Genomic DNA, 24,422 nt, shown 5'->3' on the forward strand with positions numbered 1-24,422 from the left:
TTTTAATCGTGGTATCTTTGATGAGTTTTAAATTCATATATGTTTTAAAACATTACTGCTGCTTCTAATTGTCTGTCCTCATATTGACACTTGCAATGAATGTCCTTTGTTATTTGATTTAGAAGAAATACCGATATAGCTATATAATAAATGAATTATCTAATTACAATTCGATATTAATTAGTATTGTAATTTTCATTGTTATCACTAAATGCGTTTATCGATTTGTCTAACGCGGCTGTGAATTTTTATATGCTGGTTTTGGTTAATTATCAATCCGTTATTATTTTGTAGTTAGTCACCGGTTTTATCATTTAAATCTATATAAAGTCATTTTATAAAAATCTACTGTTTGCAAAAAATAAAAATTATTCTAAATAATAAGGATGTTCTTATTCCAGGCAGAAAACCCTAGACGTATTGGGCACAACTTTTTGGAACTTTTGGTCATCAATACTCTTCAACTTGTACCTTCTTTTTTTTTGCTTTCGAACTTTTTTTCATCAGAGCGTCACTGGTAAGTCTTGTGTGGACGAAAAGCTCGTATGGCGTATCCAATTTTAAACCTTGCACCTTTTGTTGGCAATTATTTGTGTGTTTCTTTGTCCTATATGTTCTCCAATTTATTTGTATTGGAGTCGTCCTATCATGTTATGTTGTCATTTTAATGTTATATTTAAAAATGCCTTAAAAGCGAGAGGTTTGGCATTCAACACAAGAAGGGTCAACCCACCATTGTTTTTTTTTTTATTAAAATGTCCTGTACCAAGTCAGGATAATGGCCATTGTTATATTATAGTTCGTTTCTATGTGTGTTACATATCAATGTTGTTTTTCTGCTGTGTCGTAGTTCTCCTCTTATATTTAATGTGTTTCCCTCAGTTTTAGTTCGTAAATATAAAAAAGAAGATGTGGTATGATTGCCAATGAGACAACTATTCACAAGAGACCAAATTGACACAGACATCAACAACTATAGGTCACCATACGGCCTTCAACAATGAGCAAAGCCCATACCGTATAGTCAGCTATAAAAGGCCCCGATAAGACAATGTAAAACAATTCAAACGAAATATCTAACGGCCTTATTTATATAAAAAATGAACGAAAAACAAATATGTAACACATAAACAAACGACAACCACTGAATTACAGGCTCCTGATTTGGGACAGGCACATACTTAAATAATGTGGCGGAGTTAAACATGTTAGCGGGATCCCAACCCTCCCCCTAACCTGAGACCGTGGTATAATAGTTCAACATAAGAACGAACTATAAAAATCAGTTGAAAAAGGCTTAACTCATCAGATGGACAAACATACAAGTGGACGTGGCCGGGTACTTGTATATCCCGACAAAAAAAGATAGAGAGTATTCGCAGTTATCTGACTGCTAGTTCAAAGCCACTAACAACTAATAAAACAAATCATGCATCTAAGACTAAACTATCAATCCGTACACATCCAACATCTAATGGATTTAGTGTAAAAACGTCATAAACAGCCAGAAAAAAACATGACCTTGTGCAATGCCAAGTTACGGGTATCGACAGATTGTAGATCCATGAATGTGTATATGTATATAACATACTAGTAATATTTAGTTTGCTTTTAATTTACTGATAACCAAATCAATATGTATACCAATAAAAACAATATTCAATGATCTTATTACAGTGTTGAACTGACAACCTTTTAGAATAAGTTTGTAACCCGGATTTGTTCTATTCGCAATCTATTTATGAATTTTGAACAGCAGGATACTACTGTTGCCTTTATTTATTATTGAGCTCTTCAGTAAAAAAAAATATGAGTCTATATTTGATATGAACTGAACTTCATTTCTTACGTTGCGAAATTTAAGATCACTATGGAATAAAATACAAATTATAATTAGAACGTTATATTATAATATATATGTTACAGTAAATAGGCGAAACTAGGAATTACATGTAATTACTAAAATTTAGGAATTACATGTAATTCCTGATGCACTTAGTAAATACAAGTATTTCCTAAAACGGCCCAGTATTTACCAGTAATTACTAATTTTAAAATGAATTTTTACACCTATCTACTAACTGTTGAAACAATGTTGTAATATGGTCAATTGATCAAAAGTTATTGTAACACTAACAAGAAAATCATTGAATACTCTTAAAAAGTGATCAGCCTAAACTGTACATTTTTGCTATAGGTGCATTAGCTACGAGATTTTTAAAAAAATATGACTTTTGTTGTTGTTAAATCATTAATGAAAATGATATAGTAAAATTATATTTCACTTTCAGCAGCCTATCTGTTTCTATTTTGCTAAATAAGCTGAGAAACATGGTTGATGAGTTGTGCACTTGCAAGTTAATAATTGGACCTCATTGAATACATATTCATTTGACCTTCAATTCAACCCATAGCTGGAGATGGGTGACCGATGTATTCAGCTATCCAAATTGTAAGGGTTTCGCAGAACCCAGTGTATCGCCTACTTTTGTTGTGAGTCGCAGGCTCAACAAAAATAGGGAAAAAAATCTGTTGATACTATCTTTTGACTGGTTTTGTAAGAAGCTTCCGTCCAGATTTGGTAAAAATTCAGGATGGTTTATGTAAACTAATAAATGTTTTAAAAACTTTAACTGCAGAGTGTATGTTATTTTAACTGAAAGAAAAAAAACTAGTCCGTTTATAAGTAATATATGAAAAAGGATAGGATTTTTTTTTAAACTTTACTTCAGGATATTATTTAATGATCGTAAACAAGCTTTGGTAGAAATCCAGGATATTTTGAGAAAGTTATGAAAATTTCAAAAACGTTAATCACAGTGTGAATTTAATGCTTACTTGCATAACAATTAAGTCCATTTATAAGTATAATACAGGATTTTATTTTTACAAAATTTAGATCATAAACAAGCTACTGTTCAAGTTTGGTAGAAATCCAGGATAATTTAAGAAAGTTATCAAAATAAAAATTAAAATTAAACCACCGAGTGAATATTTGTAGACGCCGCTGGCGACGGAATTAAGGTTGGTTCGCTATGTCTCGCTTTTGCGACAAAAGTTGCAGGCTCGACAAAAAGGAAAAAAATGCAACATTGAAAGTAAAAGAAGTTGACTTATTTAATCCACGAAAAGATCATTCTTATACAGGTAGAAAAGATGATAAAACTTTGTTGCAGGTATATAAGCTTCAGTTTGGAGGTCTTGAAAAAATCATGAATGTCTGACAAAAGAAGTCCTAGTTAAACCTATTTTGTAAAGGGAATTTAACTCATGCCATTGGCCAAGTTGATACGCAAAGTATCCCTGATGGAGATCTTAATTGAGCAAAATTATGAGATTTTAAGAATAATCAAGATCATTTAACCAAATTCAGCATAATCTAATGTCTATCTTAAAAGGAGCTGGCTAAGTGGCCTATAAACTTCTCAAAAATGTATTTCTCAATTATTGATTGGTATCATTGTCTTGTATGCTGAAAATGATTTTTAGGGAGTTTCAAAACTTATAAAAAACAACCATTTTCCAGTTTCAATTCACAAACACTAAAGAGTATGCACTTTTAAAGTGCCTTATAATCCTTAATCCTTAAGTAAGCCCTAAAAATCCCGACCCCTTTACTTTCTTATTTAATATCTTGAATTATGTCTTTAATTTTGAAACAAAAATACAGTAAATAGCTGTAAAAATGACCAAAAAAAATCAGTGAATACAAGTAATCACTGAAACAGCTGGTAAATACATGTAATTACTAAACTGACTAGTAATTACAGGTATTTACTGAAATGTTTAGTAATTACGTGTAGTTCAAAATTTTACCTATTTACTGTAACATATACATATCTCATTAGCTTTCCATGCCTATGTAACAAATCATTTCACATTTTCCGTAGATCTACTCAATCTTTCAGAAAATATGTCAGAGTCTACTTCCTATTTATAGTTCATTCTTATTTTGTTCTGTTATATCACTGTCCCAGATTATAGGGAGGGTTTGAATCTCGCTAAAATGTTCAACCCGCCACATTTTCAATGTGCCTATCCAAAGTTATAAACCTGTGATTTAGTGGTTGTTACATAGTTGTTTTTCTTTCACTTTTTTGTGCATTATTAAGGCCATTATGTTCCTCGTTAGAATTGTTTTACATTGACATTTCGGGGCCTGTAACAGCTGAGAATGTGGTATAGGTTTTACTCATTTTTAAAAGCCGTGTGGTCACCTATAATTGATAATTTATGTGTCATTTGGTCTCTTGTTTTCTCATTGGCAATCATACCACATCTTCTTTCTTATATTCATGAACGCTTTTTAACATTAGTTTAAAGGATAATCTGAAAAAGAAAATCAGTAGTTGTGGTATAATGCCAATGAAACAAATCTCTTCCACATATCAAATAACGTTGAAGGTTAACAAATAAAACTACTGTCTGGCCTTCAACATTGAAGAAATACAATACAACTTAGCAAGCTATAAAAGGCTTGCAATTGACAATTGTAAATAATTCAAAAGATAACAATAACGGCCCGATATGGTCAGAACAGTTAACAATAATGCACAGCAGCAAAAGAAAATCACTGAATTAGAGGATCCTGATTTTGAACAAGCAAATACATGATGTGGCAGGGTAAAACATGCTTGCAGACACCAAACTATTCTTATCACCTATGACAGCTGTGTAACAGCACAAAAAAGAACAAACAAAAAAAATCAGTTGAAATAGCTTTTCGATTCAAATCTATATGCAGCACATAAAAAAATAAAAAAATCCTCAAAAGAAACCAAGTACAGAACATTAACTAGGTTCAGTTTTCGATTCACGTGTAATATCTATGGTATTGGAGTAAAATGCACCGATTTGGGGTATTGAAGTAAAATGCACCAGTTTGAAGTGCAGAAGCAGGTAACATTTATTTATGATAGTGCTAATACACTTAGTTAGTTAATCACTTTGTGACTAAATCAAAATATCGCACTGGATAATAAATCGCATATCATCACGTTTCCATGGTTATCTTTGAGACAAATGAAAATTTTGACAATTATCTGAATAAAGATATTTCAGAACAATAATATATATACATTGTCATTCGTGAGATACCAATTTAATTTTGATGATTCGTGGGTACAGGTGAGCCACAATTTAAACGTTCTATGATTTTTTTGGGAATGTATGCATATTTTGGCAATACACCGAAATCGTAAATCCACGAAAATGCAAGTTATCCTCAATTCTCTAACAAAAACATGGTGAATAAATGATTCCACAGAATTATCTTTATTCAACAGGAAGTGTCTACGAATATGGAAGGGAATATCCCTCTGATTAGACATTTTAAAATTCTTAAATACAATTTCTTATTTTGTGAAATGCAATTTGTAACATATTTTTTTCCCCATCGGTTACATGAATTTCTACACTTACGGATATGTGAAGTGTAACTTCTTAAAATCATATGAAACCTCAAATTAAAAAAAATGATGCACTTAAGGTTTTTTTACAAAATGGATAGTTTTCATTATTAAACTTATGTACATATACTTTTTTCTGAAGAAAATTCTTTAATTTGTCCGCATTTAGAAGACGTTTACTTTCTTTTAATTGCTTGCTTCCAGGCAGCAATTCGCCAAAAAAACATTTTCAGTATGCAAGTAACCTAAGCGTGACACTTCCTGTAAAAATCTGGTGGTCGCAATACGCATTGATCTGTCACTGAAATAAACTATTATCTGATTGTACATATTATAAATGTGCTAAATATCAATGCTACTTTGTTGATTGTTTATTATAAGGTGACAATCGGTGAACTATGGCTTCAAAACACGACAATAAATGAGTTGCCCTTTTTTTTTACATCAGACAGAGAGAAAAAGAAATGACGATTATACGATATATTTGTGTGTAAAAAATAATAAAATCGTGCACAGAAGACTAAGTTTATGATATATACATGCATTGTTCAAGAATTGGATACATATCATTTTGCACCAGTCATCCGTTTCATATGACTTTAATGTGTAATTTCAATTTAATTTGTTAATTTATTTTCTTCCTTCGTTACATCCAATTCTACATTCCGTTGAAAAATTATTTATTGTCTTTGCAAAAACACATGAATATGAGAAATTGGTGCAATAACAAAGAAAACAAAGCCGTCTCAGGAGTTAAAAATGTTAATGTATACGGTTATTTAGATACTACATCAGATACAGACCATGACTGTAAATATACGATCATGCATTTCGCACATATTTTCCCCCTAGCTTGGCTTTTACAAAGTTAATCTCAACGGACTTCGGTGCAGCATTAAGTCCAAAATCTGTGTTTTCATAAACCCTACCATAAAATTGAGAATGGAAATGGGGAATGTGTCAACGAAACAACAACCCGACCATAGAGCAGACAACAGCCGAAGGCCACCAATGGATCTTCAATGCAGCGAGAAACTCCCGCACCCGGAGGAGTCCTTCAGCTTGCAAATATGATACTAGTTCAGTGATAATGGACGTCATACAAAACTCCGAATTATACACAAGAAACTCAAATTAAAAAACATACCCTATACATACCCTATATCTCTAGCCAATGAAGAAAAAACAAACGCACAACAATACGCATAGTAAACCTCAGTAAACTTTAAGAGAAGTCCGAGTCCAATATCAGAAAAGGTAACAAAAAAAACTAAACAAAATGACAATAATACATAAATTAACAAAGGACTTCAAGCAGTTAATGACATGCCAGCTCCAGACCTGAATAAAACTGATTGACAGATTATGCCTTCACCATACGAATATCAATATCAAGCACAATTCCTCCCGTTAGGGGTTTGGTATTATACATCATAAAATATATGAGAAGACCATAATCCGTGTCATGCCAGCAACTGATTTTAGAATAAATATATTTAATTCCAATGCAAATATCCTTTAAGTGAATCAAAGCAACATATGCAATCTTTAATGACCTGACAACAGTATTGTAACTATATTCTTTCTTAATAAGTCTGTTTAAAGGTTTTGTTAGCTTTTGAGGTGAATACTGACATGTTTGTGCTTTGTAAAGGGATATTACCATAACAAATTGGATGTGAAATACCTGAACATATAAGATGTCTACATGTTATGATTAATTTCTTATGCTAGTATTTAATTGTGTAGCTGACTTAATCGTTGGAAAAGAGGGAAAAGGGGGACGAAAGTTACCAGAGGGACAGAGGGAAAACGTATAATAGTCTTAAGCTCGGGGTAACAATATATTTTTTGGTATATCTGCAGATTCGTATACGTCAACATATATGATACGGTTGATACGTTTTAAATTACTGAATCTGATAATAAAATACTGGGTATGAGTTAGTTAAGGTACGACTTGGTAGAAGTACGGGTTGTTAAATATTGAGTTCAAGTTGGTTGAGAAAGATTTGCCAAAGATACGGGGTGACATTAATCCACAACGATATTGTGCGGAGTATTATGGAACTATTTCATACTGATTTGTAAATTCTTGATTTTTTATTTTTAGTTTTCTTGAGAAACGTAACTTCACATTGGATGTCAGCAGTAATAATTACATTGGTACATTTTCGAAAAAAAACTTGACTCAAACCAAGAATTAACATTTCAAATTAACAAATAAAGACATTTATAATTTTATGGTTACAATTTAGAAATAAGATATTTCATTTCATTGAACAAATAAAGAAATATCATTTCACTACAATTCAAATAACTAACGAATTGAATGATTTAACCAATTAAGAAATAACATGGACATAATGAAAAATAATATTTCAGAAATCAAGAAATGTAGAAATACAATCAGTGGATGGAAAACATACATGATACAAATAACGAAATCACATTTGTTTGGAATTAAGAAATCGCTATTTTCTAAGTAAGAAGTTGCATTGCTAAGAAGGTTGTAACATACGGAGCAGGACGTTGCATTGCTAAGAAGGTCGTAACATATGGAGAAGACGTTCTAAGTTGCAAAACTTGCGTCTAATCCTATTGTCAATGTTTTTGGACAATAAAATATGTTTAATCTAGGATTTGCATACACTTCCGAAGCATCCGAGATCACCTCCACCTTTTTGATGGGGTTTATGTTGCATAGTCTTTAGTTTTGTATGTTTGGATTCACCTGTGGTATCCGTCGTGTTGCTCATGAAAGTAAAGAAACAGGTTATAATTCTAACTCGGTAAGTCACATTCATAAAAAGGGGACGGGAGTGTAGTTACAACATAAGAACATATCCGCTATCATCTTTGAAACTGGCAATCCTTAACGGTCAACCAACTCGTGATGGTTTCTGTCAAACTTACAAAGGAATGATTTCAACTTCACCACTTGGAACTCTTGGTTTAATAGCTTTCTTTTAGGTAGCAACCAACTATCAAGGAAATCATGAGAGGAAAAACAAACCCTAGATTACCGTATAAACTAGGAGATATATACACCATATGCAGGCGCTGCTGGAATCTTGCCACATAGAATGAAACGTTCACAATAAGAAGCTTAGATGTTGTTTTTTTTTCGAAAAGATTTGTTTTCAACCGACCATTATTGTTAATTTCTACATGTATTAAAGTCAAGATATAAAGCAGACTGAAATGTTACTGCTTTATCTTTTATCTCAAGTTCGATTGGATAGATGCTTTCAAAATATTCGCCAATTTTGAACTGTTTAGTGAGATAACATCATTTACATAGCGGAAAGGATACTGGTTACTTCTATTATTTCTTCCTATGAAGTTCCTGCATGAAGACAGCTTCATATGAACAACGAAGAGGGGCACAGTTTGTTCCAATGGGAATGCAGATTGATTGTTATAGGTAATTTTGCAATAACTTTGAAACCCAGCTTTGAATGCTTGATAAAGTTGATGTTAATAAATTTAGAAAGTTTCGTGAAGCACTTGGAAGACCCAATAATATACTGTTGTTTGTAAATAGTCTATGTAGTTTATGTATACAAAGCAGTGATGTAAGATCCAGTTTGTTATCTTTGGTTGAAATTCCAAAGGAACATTGAACAGACCAATGATTATCCAGAACTTCCTCTTTAGAAGTGAATTGTATGTACATGAAACAGAAACAGACTGATCTTTGAAATATGAAGGTATTTTCAACTGAACTTATTTGTGATAAAGGATATTGAACAAGTTGAAGGAATAAATGAAAGTTTAAAACAGCATGTTTTCTTCTTTTTATGTATTCCTATGTAAACTGGTTTGAAAAGTCACAGCAATATCTGAAAAGATAGCTGACAGTTTGTATTGGTTTGAATCAGGGTAAGTAACAGTGTTTCCAAACGTAATTTTTAGAGATAATCATTTTTTAAAAGGGATAATAAATAATGCTTTATGCAAATGTCATATAAACTTAACGACTTTTGTATACTAGTAGATGGCAGGCGGTCATAAAAAGAGATATCATAGCAGGGCATCATAGAAAGAATGTGATGTAGAATTACGGTTACCATGACTGCGTTTACGTCGAAGAGTAGAGTTGAAAATGTCCATCATATTCACGTAGCTACAGGAAGGACTAGATATAATGTCGATACCAATAATTTTGTTATTGCAACCATATGGTGTCGCTATTCCAAATCGTCGAATCCAGTAGTTTTCTTTTAGTTGTTAGTTCTGTGGTATATTTTTTTTTAAAGATGCAAACTTTCATACAAAGGATTGAATGATCAGGTTTAAATGCTGGAAAACAAAGTTTTTTGTGCTGTGGGTGATGTCTGATTTATGGCCACACAAACGTTAGCTAGCCCTCCTTTCGTTTAACCGATTTAAACCAATCCGCAAAGGATATACAGAAATCCATAGACGACACTTGTAGATTTACAATTCAGATCATTGTAACTTCTAATAAAATAATATGTTTTCATTAAATTACTTATGAATTGAGCATTTGTTATTAAAATTTTACAGGTTTTGAAGCCATTCCATTCACATTCTGAAATGTTGTTCGGAGTCATCAAAATCCTAAATTTTTGTAATAGAACTGAACACGACTGCGTACGTATATTATTGGTGTTGTTATTAGTATATATTATAAATGTGTTTTGTTAAGGAAATTATTTGCTGATGATAGAACACCTACTATATCCGACGACACGAACACTCACTGAAATGTTGGTAATTTAGGTACAGGACTTAATCATTATATCTAAAAGTGAAATTAAAGAACATTGTAAAATCTTTTTTTTCTTTTTCTTTGTATAAGAAGATTTAAATGAATCTAGAGCAGACAAAATTGTCACTGTTATTAAAAGATATGAGATACTAAGTAGGCAAATACTTTAGGGTGTCGATTTCGGACAGACGGTGACAGTCGTTTTTTTAGTTCTCAAACTGCCAAGAAATAAAGCAATCTCGTCTGTTTTGTTATCTGATAGATATTTCTCTGCTTTGCATACATCAAATGAATACATCCGTTTTCAACTGTTTTTAATGGGTCGTTTTGTTGGTGTTGTACTGTAATACCACTGGCTCAGATTGTGAGAAGAAATTGGTGCTGGCAATAATTTTTAACGCTGTCACGTTCTCTTTTTTTTTTTGTCCTAAGTCAAGAGCCTGTAATTAGGTGGTTGTCATGTTTTGTGTTTCACATGCTTGTTTTTCGTTTAATATGTTCCATGTTTGGTCTTGTGTTGTATCGTTACACCACTGTACCATGTTAGGGGAGGATTGACGCTTTCAACCATATTTCCCCCTGCCAAATTCTGTATGTGCTTGTGAGTATAACTAGTTATCAAAGGTAACATGAAGCTAATGATTTTGATACGCCAGACGCGCGTTTCGTCTACATAAGACTCATCAGTGACGCGAAGATCAAAATAGTTAACCAAACAACAATAAAGTTGAGGAGGATTGAGGACCCAAAATTTCAAAAACATGTGCCAAATACAGTTAAGGTTAAATATGCCTGGGATAATAAAATCCTTAGTATTTCGAACAATTCGTACTTTTGCAAACAATTAATTTATAAAAAAAAAAAGAAAAAAAACACCATATAATTGATATTCATGTCAACACCGAAGTGCTGAATACTTGGCTGGTGATACTTTCGGATATAACATATGCACATTTCTCTTTTTCTTATCCAATTTACGGTTTCCCTACCGATTAAATAATTGTTTTTTTTATAATTAACATGCGGCTCCTGCTTCATTGGTCAAAATACAAGTACTAGTATAAAGTCGCATTCTCCATTTATTCCCTGAATTTCCTATTATAACGTCATGACATCTATGTCTGAGAACGTTTGATACGGTGCTTTTTGTCCGCGATTTGCTTTTTGTCCGCTTTTGCTTTTTGTCCGATTATTTTGCTTTTTGTCCGATACTTTTGCTTTTTGTCCGTTGCTTTTTGTCCGTTTTGCTTTTTGTCCGATACTTTTGCTTTTTGTCCGATACTTTTGCTTTTTGTCCGATACTTTTGCTTTTTGTCCGTTGCTTTTTGTCCGTTTTGCTTTTTGTCCGATAATTTTGCTTTTTGTCCGATAATTTTGCTTTTTGTCCGACACTTTTGCTTTTTGTCCGTTGCTTTTTGTCCGTTTTGCTTTTTAGCTCACCTGGACCATAGGACTAAGTGAGCTTTTCTCATTTTCTCATTATTCGTCGACGTCATTAATTTTTACAAAAATCTTCTCTTCTGAAACTACTGGCAAAATTAAAGCAAACATGGCCAAAATCATCCTTTAGTTAGGGTATTTAGTTTCAAAAAAGTATCCGATGACCCCGCCCAATAATTAAGATGGCCGCAATGTCTAAAAGAAGAGCACCGCATAAAATGTAGATTTTGGGTTATATATCTGAAACAAAACCATAGAGACAATCTAACAAGGGATAAGAACATTTCGCCTCATAAAATAATGTGGACCAGTCAGAACTTTTCATGTGGGACAATATGAGCTCTTAATTCAAAAAAAAGTGGGACAATCGGGAATAAGCCCTACAGACTTGAGCAATTCTAAAATAAACACTGTTGATGTATCTCTTTTAAATTTTCTATTAAAAAGTGTTTTACATTTACGAATGCACTATATTGTATCTGTATCTAAAATATTAAACGCATTTATTTCGTGATAGAAATTAAGTAAATGCTTAAGGGAGTTCGCCTCTCAGTTTCAAAGTAATTAACTTTTCAAAACACTAGTTTATATTGATAAGGATTTAATAAAGGAATCCAAAGAGCAAAAAAAATATATAGGTCACCGTGCTTGTTTTCGAGATATGAGCCATTGGAATTTTGGCGGGAAAAAAATCTCTCTTGACTTTTCATAGCTTTATAATTGACAAGTTGAAGTTCTCAAAAACTGTTAAAAAGTAATTAAAATTTTATAAGACTTTTACAGATGGCTTATCATTATACATGTTAAAGAATTTCAAAAAGAAAATTGGGGGTCACCGGGGAAATTTTTTCAAGGCATTCAAATGGATAAAACCAGAGGATTCCGAAAATCTGACAAAAAATCCAAAACATGACAAGCCAGCTTCCTTAAGTAACCATGTTATTACTTTTCCCCCTCTTTTCGAGTTTGTCAAACAAAAATAAACTACTTTGTTGAAAATGCTGTTGTGTTAACCAAAGTTTCCTTAATCTTATTACTTGAATAACCTCGAACTTTCTCGTCATTTGGATATAGTTGCTAAATAATTTCGAAATGTATGGATTAATACAGTTTATCTAAATAAATAGCTACACATGTATTACGTAAACTTTGTGATAGTGTTCCAAAAATGAAGTTTGTTTGTTTGTTATATTTGTAATATTTGTAATGTTTAAGAAAAATAAAGTTGTTGGAAATATGACGAAAATATTACCAGACTTAAAAAAGTTTTTTTTTAACTGAAATGTTGCAAAATATTTTGGAACGACTGTCAATTGGCCATTCGCATATAAGTGCAAATGGTGACTATATATTATTAGCGGGAAGAAGAAACTGTGCGTTTAAGCAATAACATGTCGTAAATGTGTGCACTTCCACATGTAGCAAACGCCGACACCATTTAACATATTATGATAAAACTATTCAAACGAGAAAACCATTGATTTACAAAACACTATACGACAAACAAATACAGAAACAAACAACAACTATTGAATTACAGATTAAAACTCCGTTCCTGACTTATTCGTATGATTATCATATATAATATTTAGCGCGGTTAAACATCGATTTAGAATTTCAATAACGAAACCATCACTCAAGGATTATTTGATTTGATAAATTTCTAAACTATTCTAAAGTTTCGAGCATATAAAAAAGAAGATGTGGTATGATTGCCAATGAGACAACTATCCACAAAAGACCAAAATGACACAAACATTAACAACTATAGGTCACCGTACGACCTTCAACAATGAGCAAAGCCCATACCGCATAGTCAGCTATAAAGGCCCCAATAAGACAATGTAAAACAATTCAAACGAGAAAACTAACGGCCTTATTTAAGTAAAAAAAATGAACGAAAAACAAATATGTAACACATAAACAAACGACAACCACTGAATTACAGGCTCCTGACTTGGGACAGGCACTTATTTAAATAATGTGCAGGAGTTAAACATTTTAGCGGGATCCCAACCCTCCCCCTAACTTGGGACAGTGGTATAACAGTACAACATAAGAACGAACTATAAAAATCAGTTGAAAAAGGCTTAACTCATCAGATAGACACAAATACAAGTGGACGTGGCCGGGTACTTATACATCCCGACACAAAAAGTCACAATGAACAGATCTGAGAGTACTCGCAGTTATCTGACAGCTATTTCAAAGCCACTAACAACTAATAAAAAGTCATGCCTCTGAGACTTAACGTTCGTTTAAGTCTTTGAATATCCCATGTATTCTACAAATTGGTGTACGTACACCATTGCTCACACGTTTGAGGATGACAGACTAACTTACGACCAGAATGAATAAGAATTAGTCTATATAACAAGATCTAAAATATTTCTAGTGTAAAAGACTTTAACCTCGCCACATTATTTATGTATGTGCCTGTACCAAGTCAGGAGCCTGTATATTCAGTGGTTGTCGTTTGTTTATGTGTTACATATTTGTTTTTTCATTTATTTTTTTGACATAAATAAGGCCGTTAGTTTTCTCGTTTGAATTGTTTTACATCGTCTTTTCGGGGCCTTTTATAGCTGACTATGCTGTATGGGCTTTCCTCATTGTTGAAGGCCGTACGGTGACCTAATGCTGTTAATGTCTGTGTCATTTTGGTCTTTTGTGGATAGTTGTCTTATTTGCAATAATACCACATCTTCTTTTTTATAAAAATGCCAACTCCTCACACGTACAATTATTACTTCATTTTCTTTTTTTCACTCATCTAATTATTATATCTATTTTAATTCAATATTGTATCCATATAAATGTATATGAACGCTTACATATATATAATTATTGCGATATAATATATATAAGAGAGAGGCAAAGTGTACCAAAGGATAATCACACTAAAAAGGGTTGAAACAAACCAACAAAGCCGCAGCTGAATGAAAAACAACAAGATACACAACAGTCCACAAAACAAATGGTCCGAGAACACAATTAATTCGTAGTGCATTTCTTTTAGAACATAAATGAAAATTTAAAAAATCCCACATGCGCTTTCTCAATGAAACTTTTACAGTGTGTTGTACTAATTTTGGGACAAATTATATCAAAATTATAGAAAACTTCATCGCGTCTAACTCAAAATATGGACAATTTTGTGTTTAGGGTGTCTTGAAATCTTTTGACAGCTTCCGAAGTGCTAATTTTTAATCTTTTTCAGCTGGACCAAATCACTACTTTCCTGTAAAATTCTGGACCCAAATTTTTTTACAGTGTAATTTCACCCCCCCCCCCCCCCCCCCCCTACTTACAATGTGAGGCATTAAACAAGGAAAAATAAATTTGGAAGGGGTATAAAAATTATTGGCAAGTAACCCACTGTTATCACTAGGGACTAATAACGAAAATCAAGGGACGACAATTGTGGTCTCGGACGAAATCATTGAAATTTAAAATCTGAGCAACAAGAACCAATGCAACTGTGATGATGTATGGTTAACTGGAAGAGTAAGATAATCCTGCTCCGTCCATTAAGTTTTAAAAAGTCATGTATTAAACTCAAACTCTCGAACACGTTGTCTTGGAAGATCTTTATTCCAAGGGGGTCCTTAATAGTTGCTTTTTGATAATCCTATAAGGAGTTTATAATTTAACTCCTTGCGAACACTTTCATAAGGAACGAAAATTCCCATCTGCATCTTTTTGAAAAGATTGCAAATATTGTTTAAATTAAATAGGGTATCCCATTTCAAACCCAGCGTCTCGGAAAATCTCATTTTAGGGCACTAGACAATGATTAAATGTAGTAATTCGATAATAATACATGGATTTCTCGCGAAAACATCGTTAAGGCGAAATTTAAAGTTTGTCTTGGCTGATTGAAGAAATTTCACAATAAAAACTGAAACGCAAAAACGCAAAAACGCATAAAGATGTTTATTCAGGACAATAACTTATATAAAACAACAGCAGAAATACATATAATGTATTACCAATGGAGGTTGTAAAATACTGTAGGTGATACTTAAACGTAATGTTCTATTTATTTTTTTTGTCGTTAAGGGGACTGGATGGTATTAATCCATTATTTTTTAAATATACATGTAGGATTTTGCCTGTTTTTCTATAGATGAACTTTTATCATATACTAAATAGAAAAATCAAATAAAAACATGGGGTTATCGTTCACTTAAGCTCACAATCTGCCCTCGAAAGAAGCAACCATTTTTGTTAAGGTACTTTTTTTTTTAAGTTGAACTAATAGGAGAAATAGAGAGATATATATATCGAAATAAAAAAAGAACTTAATTACAGAAATCGATTTAATTTTACAACTGTTTAGTTTACGTAAAGCATATTTGAAAAATATCTATAGGTCACCGATGAGTTGAAAAAGACATTTTAATTCTAATGCCAAAACAAAATGTCATTATTGCACTAAAGGGAGACAATTTGGAGCTTTTACAGTGATATAAACATTTGAAAAATAAATCTGAGGCCAAAATCATTCGATTTTTTGGGTTGATTTTTGAGCCAATTCATAAAGTTATAACTAATAGTGTAATAAATAAAATTTGTAATGAAAACAAAAATGATAAATTTTTTGCTGAAATTACCCTCGAGCCTCCGAAAGAGCAAGTATTGCACAAAAAAAAAGGAATCATCCTTTAACGGAAACAACTCTTGAAATCATCGGCTATTCGTCGATGACTAAAGGCTATTTATTTCTGAAATCTAAATTTTGTTTTGCTGTTCTGAGTGTTCAAGATGTTACATGCAGCTAAAATATTGGTAAAACATTTGAAAAAATACTGATCTGTATAAAATTTACACAAAAGTAAACGAATGAAAGCCACTGGAATGCAGTCCAGGACTCGGATAAATAAGCACATTTAAACAAGAGTGCACACACTGAAATGTCTCGCCTACTTTACTCATCATTAATATTATGTTGATAGCCCTAAGTATAAAGATTTATTACAACTGCCACATAAACTTAACATTAACTAAGATAGCTAAACAAAGACCAAATGAATTATGAAAATGAGGTAAAGGTCAGACGAACCATACCAGGCAGACATGAACAGCTAACGATTCTTCGATACAACAAATATACTTGACCTATTACTTATAGTTTAAGAAAAACAGACCAAAACACAAAAACTTAACACTGTGCAATGAACCGTGAAATTGAGGTCATGGTCAAATAAAACCTGGGAGACTTATATATAGATCATAAGATATTTTCATGCACCAAATATAGTGACCTTTGGCATATAATATTAGATAAAAAGACCAAAACTCAAAAACTGAACTTTGACCACTGAACCATGAAAATGAGGTCAAGGTCAGATGATATCTTCCCGCATGTACACCTTACAATCATTTCATACAACAAATATTGTAGACTCATTGCATAAAGTATGAGAAAAACAGACCAAGACAGAAAAATTTAACTATAACCACTGAACCGTGAAAATGAAGTCAAGGTCAGATGACACCTGCCAGTTGGACATGTACACCTTACAGTCCTTCCATACACCGAATATACTAGCCCTGTTGCTTATAGTATCTGAGATGTGGACTTGACCACCAAAACTTATTCTAACCTTTGTTCACTGATCCACGAAATGAAGTCGAGGTCAAGTGAAAACTGTCTGACGGGCATGAGTACCTTGCAAGGTACGCACATACCAAATATAGTTATCCTATTACTTTTAATAAGAGAGAATTCAACATTACAAAAATTCTGAACTTTTTTTTCAAGTGATCACTGAACCATGAAAATGAGGTCAAGGACATTGGACATGTGACTGACAGAAACTTCGTAACATGAGGCATCTATATACAGAGTATGAAGCATCCAATTTTTCCACCTTCTAAAATATTAAGCTTTTCAGAAGTTAACTTACGCCGCCGCCGCCGCCGCCGCCGCCGCCGGATCACTATTCATATGTCGAGCTTTCTGCAACAAAAGTTACAGGCTCGACTAAAATGACAGGGTATATGAACTGAGTGGCAATAAAAGCACAAGTCTAACACTTGCTTTTAAAAAAATTAAAATCTTTATTTAAAATGGTCATCTTTAAACAAACAAAAATTGAATATGAAAATTTACAATTCCAACAATAGATCGATATTAAACAGAAATGTTTCATTATCATTTTTCGGCTACAATTGGTATATGAACCATCCAAATGTCAAAATATCAACATAGAGTATTTACAAAGAATGTTTCTGTTATGTTGTGCAACTAAATCTCTACAGCAAATGGTAGTGACAACACTAGATGTTAATTAGGATCCAGCGAAAAGCCAGGCTTTTGTCCACGAAGGTAGCAAATTGTCGGTGTGACTATCGCTGACGGCTTTTGGTAACACACGATATGGTTGTTGGTCATGTTGTTATCACCAAGGGAAGGTCATCGTGCTCTAAATTTCCACACAAACTGATATAGCTCCAAAGGTTTAACAATGAACACTCATGTCAATTGGAAGGCCACGCGGAATCAATATCGGAGATGTTAAAGACAAATGCATCGGTCATGCTGGGCTTTTGTTGCTTAATGTCTAAATGGACATGGCCTATAATTAAAAGATCCTTTTGCGGAATTTGTGGATTATTTGGTCAACTGTATACAGTCTACGAGCAATTGCATCCTGGGAAAAGCCTCATTAGATAAACCCCAATTTGTTTGTAATTGGTTGCCAGAAAGACCTGGCATATAGTCTTATATTTATTGAACTTACTTACTTACAATAAGGGATAAGCCAGCGAGTAAGTCAGCAAAGGGTTAGGGAAGTACCTTGGTATATAAAAAAAGTCGAAATAAACAATTGCCTGCTGGCCAAGAGATTCTCCACGTGGGGTATGATGCCAGAGGTAGAAGTAGGCATTGCCTTAAAAAAGGCACAGATCACTTAGGCCCAAGACCCGTACGAGTTTGACAACAATGAATTAAAAGGGTAAGGTGGTACCTCTGTTTGCAACGAAGTCGAAATACACTTTAATAATTGCCGGCTGGCCAAACTAAAAGATTCTCCACGTAGGTCATTTTACCAGAGATAGAGGAGGGCATTGCCATACAAATTTCTTATAGCACTTATGCCCTAGACCCGTACGAGTTTGACAATAATGAATCAAAAGGGGGAGATGTTACCTCTGTTTACAACAAAGTCGAAATAAAGTATTGCCGGCTGACCAAACTAAGAGGTTCTCCACGTAGGCCATTTTACCAGAGATAGATATGGTAATTGCCTTTAAAATGGCATATAACACTAATTCCAAAGACCTGTACGATTTTGCCTGCAAGGGGTTAAAAATAAAAGGTGTTACCTTTGTTTACAACGAAGTCGAAATAAACCTCTACCTCTGGTATAATGATCCACGTAGAGAATCCCGGAGTTTGGCCTACCGGCTACAGTTATTTTGACTTTAATGTGAACAGAGGTACCACCTCCTCATTTTAGCTCTTTACTGACAAACTCGTACGGGTATATGCCATATAAGTGCTATAGGCTATTTTAAAGGCAATGACCACCTATACCTCTGGTAGCATGGCCCATGTGGTGAATCTCGTAGTTTGAACAGCCGGCAATATTTCATAACGACTTTGCGATATACTAGAATACCCTCCTTTCCCTTTGCTGGCATAAGTGCTATAAACCATTTTAAAGGCAAGGCCCACCTCTACCTCTGGTATCATGATAAACGTGGATCATCTTTTATTTTTGGCCATCCGGCAATAGTTTATTTCGACTTTGTTATATACCAGGGTACCCTCCTTACCCTTTGCTGACAAACTCGTACAGATCAAGGGAATAAGAAGTATGGGCCATTTTAGATGCGATGTCCACCACTACCTTTGTTATAATGGCCTAGGTTGAGAATTTCTTTGTTTGGCCAGCCGGCAATAATTCATTTCGACTTCGTTGTAAACATAGATACCACCTCCCCCTTTTAACACTTTGCTGAAGCACTGGTACGGGTCTACGGCATAAGTGGCCATTTTTGAGGCTATGGCCACTTCTACCTCTGGTATCATGGCCCATGTGGAGAATCTCTTCGTTTAGTCAACCAGCAATAGTTTATTTCGACTTTGTGATATACTTAGGTACCCCCTTACCCTTTGCTGATTAACTTACACGGGTCTGGGACATACGTGTTATGGCTATGTTAAAGGTAATGCCTACCTCATCCTCTGATATAATACCCCGCGTATAGAATCTCTTAGTTAGGCCAGTCGGCTTAATTTATATTTTCGTTGTGAAAAGAGGCATCGCATCCCCCCTTTAACCTTTTGCTGACAAACTCGTACAGGTCTAGGGCGTTAGTTTTATCAGCCATTTAAAAGGCAATGCACACATTTAACCTAGGATTAATGGCCAACTTGGAGAATCTCGTACTTAAGCAAGCCGGCAATAATTTATTTCGACTTCTTTGTAAACAGAGGTTCCAACTCCCTTTTAAACCCTTTGATGATACCTCGTACTTCTAGGGAATAAGTGATTTAGGCCATTTTAGAGGCAATGACAACCTCTACCTCTGGTATCATGGCCCACGCGGAGAATCTCTTAGCCATCCAGCAATAGTTTAGTTCGACTTTATTATATACTAGGGTACCAACCTTACACTTTGCTGACTAACTCGTACGGGTCTAGGTCATACGTGCTCATGGTCATTTTATAGAGGCAATCCCTTCCTCTACCTCTCATATTATGGCCCGCGTGGATAATTTCTTAGTTTAGCCAGCGGGCAACAGTTTATTTCAACTTCGTTATATACCGGGCTAATTCATCCCCCTTTTAACTCATTGTTGACAAACTCGTTCGGGTCTATAGCATAAGTGCTATGAGCCATTTTTAAGAGAATGACTACTCCAACATCTAGTATAAGGGCGCACCTAAAAATGTCTTAGTTTGGGCAGCCGTCACTATTTTTGGTGGACTGTGTGATATACTAGAGTATTCCCCTTACCCTCTTCTGACCAACTCGTACGGGTCGAGGACATAAGTGCCATGGCACATGGACCATTTAAGAGGCACTGCCTACCTATACCTCTGGTATAATGGCCAACGTGGAGAATCTCTTAGTTTGAAGAGCTGGCAATAATGAGGTTTATTTTTACTTCGTGATATACCGGCGAAACTCATGCCCCTTTTAATTCGTTGCTGATAAACTCGTGTAGATCCAGGACATAAGTGCTATAAGCCATTTATAAGGGTTTGACTACCTCTTCTTCTGGTATAATGGCCTACCTGGAGTATGTCTTAGTTTAGCCAGCTTTCAATAGTTGTTTTTTAGACTTAGGGATATACAAGAGTATTCCCCTTGCCCTCTGTTGACCAACACCTACGGGTCTAGGATATTAGTGCTTCGAGCCATTTTAGAATTAATGCGATATATTGTAAAAGACATGAAATTTCATGTACAAATCATTTATAATGTGAGTATGGTCTGTATTTAATTCCTAAAAGGACATGGTATTTTGAAGTTCAAAATGAAACCTGCCAAAAATATACACATTTTATATCGGACATAAAGCAAAATTATCGGACAAAAAGCAAAACGGACAAAAAGCAACGGACAAAAAGCAAAAGTTTCGGACAAAAAGCAAAATAATCGGACAAAAGGCAAAACGGACAAAAAGCAACGGACAAAAAGCAAAAGTTTCGGACAAAAAGCAAAATGATCGGACAAAAGGCAAAACGAACAAAAAGCAACGGACAAAAAGCAAAAGTTTCGGACAAAAAGCAAAATTATCGGACAAAAAGCAAAAGCGGACAAAAAGCGAATTGCGGACAAAAAGCACCGTATCAAACGTTACATATGATAGAGAACACATTCATTTCATATCTTTGAAGAAGAAAGATTATGTTTGCTAACATACTAAAAAGAATAAGAAATACATATTCCACTGCTGCAGCGCGTGTAATACGACAATTTTTCACTCTTGAAGGTTAAATTTGACATATCAAAATAATGAAAAAGGTTTAACAAAGATCAAGGAGGTCATATAACATTTATAACCTCCTTGACAAAAAAAACTCAAAGGCAAAAGGGGCAGGTCAATAAAAACGGATAAATTCAAATGCTATCAATCGACAAGTAATTTTAATGACATGCCAACTAATCAGATTTGCTCTAATCTGATAATCATTAAAAATATTTAAGCAATTTTTCAACTAATGGTGTTGACTTTTTTAAACAAATATTTTAATAGGATCATACTTGGCGACGAACAGTAAAAAACTGCAGCCTAACAAATCTATACACAGGACACACTGAATTAAAATTGTACTAATTTTCCCCACTTTTTACATAAGCTGTTTTCTCTAGGTACAAATGTATATAGTGTTCACCACCTACCTAAACATTTACCATCATAGAAGCACTACGTATAAATTTGTGGAAAGAAATAGAATTATAATTATAATCCACGTAATGTACAAAGCAAAAACCTTATTTATATTGGTGTTTATAATATTTTTCTCACAATTCGGCTTAGATGTGAGCTAGCTTTGAATATATTGATCTTTTATCCTAGTTTTCACAGCATCTAAAGATAAGTTTATTTCAAACTGTTGATACTACACATGGTTAAAAATTATACTAAACAACAGGTCACGAAATTAGAAACTCAACTATTTTTACCATTTTAAGCATCTCTGAATTACTTTATATAGATATCATACACAACAAGTGGTTTGGGAGTTACAATATTGGACCATTAGTTAAAATATTTTTTTCTGTTTTCTAACTACATGTACATACATTGGCAAAAGTCCAAACTCACCATATAAAAACAATTCGGCGTTCTTTGACCATGTTTACCTTTTAGGAGGTTAAAAAAAAGATCTACAAAAACGATTTTGAATAATTCCAAACTCGTTTCTACCATGAAAACCCAAACTTTTAGAGGCATAATTTGTCATAGATCCAACTATTTTGTCGCAAAAGTCACATGTCTTCTCCCTCGTCAAGTATAAAACAATTAAATCATAAAAATACTAAACTCTGAGGATAGTTCAAAAAGGGAAGTTCCTTACCATATGGCAAAACCAAAAGCTCAAACACATCTAATTATCAATCTGATGTAGAAAATGGTGTTTTAAACCTAAATTTATTGCTAGCTAAAATTCTCACTTGTACATCATGTTTTATGACAGTATAAACCAATTATATAATTATCCTGTTTTCGTATCATCCATATTTCATCGGTTTCGATTGCACACGCGTATATTGAGACGTGTTTTCCGGTCTCTATATTTGGAACAACAACAACACTACAACATGACAAAGGACAAGGTTCACTTATGGCACAAAATGGCCTAAAATATCACCTTTATCATAAAACACCAAAAAGGTCACAATTTGGTTTCTAAATTGGTCTATTTCAAAAACCTTTATGCTAAATAAATTAGTTCTTTTCAAAAAAAGTGCATAATATTCCCCAAAAAAGGCCCATTTTGGACATTTTGTCAAAATATGAAGATTTTGTGCAATTTTCAGACCTGAAAGCTTTCAGAAAACCTTTGCCACCACCTACGATCCAAAATATTTTATAACTAAAAGATACCAATTTTGATATAGAAACTTTTTGGATCGTAGATTATGGCCAAGGTTAATTATGCCAAAATCAATTGAAATTATGAGATTGTTTTTTTCACCAAAATTGACATTAAACTCAAATAATGTTTCTTTAAGGGGTCATAGCGTAAATTATGATTATTAAAGAGAGGTGCAAAAAAAAATATTTCTATCTTAATACATGTAATAGTTTTATTACAAGTATTTCAATGCGAAATTTGTAATTTTCTTACCCGATTTAAAAAAAACAATGTCCCAAGTCAGTAACTTGTAATTCAGTGGTTGTCGTTCGTTTATATGTTACATTATTGTTTTTTGTTCATGTAAGACATTGCTGTAGTGCCTACAAAGCCAAAAAAAACTTGGCCATAATCTCTTATATAATCGCTCAAATGATAGTGTAAATGCATGTTCGGTGTAACTCGTTCTTTGCCATACTTAACTTCAAAGTCATTGCAAAACTGTAGAATGTTGTCCTCATTTTGTCTTATACCAGCCTCTGTGAATACTTAGAAGCGATTGTATGACTTGCGCATACGAATTTCCGCCAAATATCCAAATCTATATTAGATAAGACATCTTTTTGTGAAAATATGGAAAAAAACTTTGTCCAATTCTTCCATTGCTCTGCAGTAAACCCACCGAAGGAGAAGGATATTTTTCTTGGTATAGCACCGATGTTGCTTGCAGCATTTACCATGTTTACAGGGTCTACCCTTTCCTGCAACGTTTTCAATTCTTCTGGTAGCAACATTTTCAGTTCCAACCAAATTTCAATTAATTTCTACGCTGTTCCTTAAATGGTAAAGATTATGCATCGGGTCTATCATTGACATCCTAATTTGAGCAAAGTACTCCAGATCCGAAAGGGAGGAAATATCTGAGACTGTATTAATTTGCTTTCTAGACTGTCTTTTTCTGTTTGTGTCTTTGCATATCTTATGAGATGAACCAACTGTCGCTCTTGAATTAAATCTCGGGGTATCCAATTTTGATAAGGTACGATAAGAGTTGTTCTAACTCCATTTTTTAAATATTCTATTGACAATTCGTTTAATACATACACATGAAAACAGTCTTATCTTTTTACATTTAATCCCAAATTTTGAAAACTGTATTTAAAATCACAAAACATCAACCAAACACTATTTACTAGTTAGTGTTAGTACTGAAAAGTATTAAATAATAGTTTTATGATTCAAGCAATATCCAGCACCTCGACTTTAGAAAATACTCATACTTCTTCT

At 33.5% G+C, this 24,422-nt stretch overlaps 1 protein-coding gene across 1 annotated transcript in view; it reads left to right on the forward strand.

The window, feature by feature from the left end:
• LOC139491907 (putative inhibitor of apoptosis) overlaps window positions 1–24,422 on the forward strand; it is a 396,259-nt gene that overhangs the window by 43,684 nt on the left and 328,153 nt on the right. The window lies entirely within an intron of this gene.

Source organism: Mytilus edulis, chromosome 10 (genome assembly GCF_963676685.1).
Source record: "Mytilus edulis chromosome 10, xbMytEdul2.2, whole genome shotgun sequence".
NCBI classification, from domain to species: Eukaryota; Metazoa; Mollusca; class Bivalvia; order Mytilida; family Mytilidae; genus Mytilus; species Mytilus edulis.